This window comes from Myotis lucifugus, unplaced genomic scaffold, assembly GCF_000147115.1.
Source record: "Myotis lucifugus unplaced genomic scaffold, Myoluc2.0 scaffold_719, whole genome shotgun sequence".
NCBI classification, from domain to species: domain Eukaryota; kingdom Metazoa; phylum Chordata; class Mammalia; order Chiroptera; family Vespertilionidae; genus Myotis; species Myotis lucifugus.
The window spans coordinates 213,549-215,174 of NW_005871767.1; the positions used below are offsets into that span (position 1 = coordinate 213,549).

Genomic DNA, 1,626 nt, shown 5'->3' on the forward strand with positions numbered 1-1,626 from the left:
GCACCTATATGACCCCATTCTCTAGGAATGGAAACTGAGGCACAAGGAGTGGCGGCTTCTAGCCGGGCCCCCGCCACAAAACCGGCGATGGCTGCCCCCAAACGCCCAAATGTGAAGTATTTGAGCTGAAAAGTCTCAAACCAAGCGGCTGTATTTTATTTTGAGCTGCATTTAAAAACATTAAATGGCGACAGTTAAACATTGAGAGAGTCCGTATAAAAACCCACACGGCCGCCCTACCCGGTTTGGCTCGGTGGATAGAGCGTCGATCTGCGGACTGAAGGGTCCCAGGTTCGATTCCTGGTTAGGGCAGGTGCCCGGGTTGCGGGCTCCATCCCCAGTAGGGGAGTGCAGGAGGCAGCCAATCAATGATTCCTTCTCATCATTGATGTTTCTATCTCTCTCTCCCTCTTCCTTCCTCTCTGAAATCAATAAAAATATATTTTTTAAAAAAACCCACACGGCCAATTTCTTGAAAACTGGCGCATTGGGGCCGGCAGCCCCCACGCCACATTCCTGCCTGGCCCCGCCCCCAAATGGTCCCTGTATGGCCCCCAAAGCTACACACTGAGTCATCATCCCTGCACTCTCACAACTGTGAGCCAGGAGCCACTGTTTCGTAGAACAGAGATTTATTGAGCCCCTACGGGAGCAGGCTCTGGGCTGGACACCAGGTTGGGTGTGTCCTGTGGAGCCAACATCCTACTGGGTGGCCCTGGATTCAAATACTCCCCCCCCCCCCAACCAGAGAACACTTAGGCCAGCGCCTTGCCTTCCCAGAGCCTCAGTTCCCTCCACTGTGAAATGGGACTAAAGCAAAAAAACCCAAAACTAGTCAAAGACCAGGCATGGGATGCCAGGAGGTATACAGTTGGCCTGGGGTTTACAGCGGAAATGGATGTACTGTACTGTAGGGTAGGGGTGTACCACCAATGTGGGGACAGGGATACTGCATGGGGGGCAGTCAGAGTGGCATTTACAGCCAGTGTGGACTCACACAGCTGACGTGGAGGTAAACAGTTGCTACGGGGTGTTTAATCAGTGTGGGGTATACAGTAAGGGTGGGGTATACAGCTAGTGGGAGGCATACAATCGGCAGAGGGTGCAGGCAGCTGGCTGTCCTCCCCACACCAACCGTCCACCCCCATGTAAACCGTATACCCCCTCAGTTTCGCTGCATCTCCCACCAGTCACGGGGCCAGTTGTATACTGTACAGTATAGTTACTATATACAGCTGGCATGGGGGTATTGTCAGTGTGGGGCATACAGTTAACATGGGGTTATCCAGTGAGGTCGCATACAGTTGGTGCTCAATAATTACAGCTGCTGCTTCAGAGTCCCACCCCACGCCTGCCCCACTCTGATCGCTAACCCAGGCATTCCTAGAGAAAGGCCACCCTCCTCCCAGGGGGCCCACAGCTGTGAGGCCCCTACCTGACCCCGGGCCCGCAGACCTCAGCAACAGGCGAGGCTCAAGGGCTTTCAAGCCGTGCCCTCGAAGGACCAGGTCTCCTAAACGAGATCCCGTGGCTCCCGAGATCCTTTGCCAGCTAGTCCCACCCAAGGCGTCCGGAGTGGTGGCCAGGCCGCAGCTTCTTCTCTTCCCGGATACACCAGGTCTCTGG

At 54.9% G+C, this 1,626-nt stretch overlaps 1 protein-coding gene across 2 annotated transcripts in view; it reads right to left on the reverse strand.

Annotated features, from left to right (window-relative positions):
- SLC44A2 (solute carrier family 44 member 2) overlaps positions 1-1,626 on the reverse strand; it is a 28,754-nt gene that overhangs the window by 14,732 nt on the left and 12,396 nt on the right. The gene's annotated exons all lie outside the window — the stretch shown is intronic.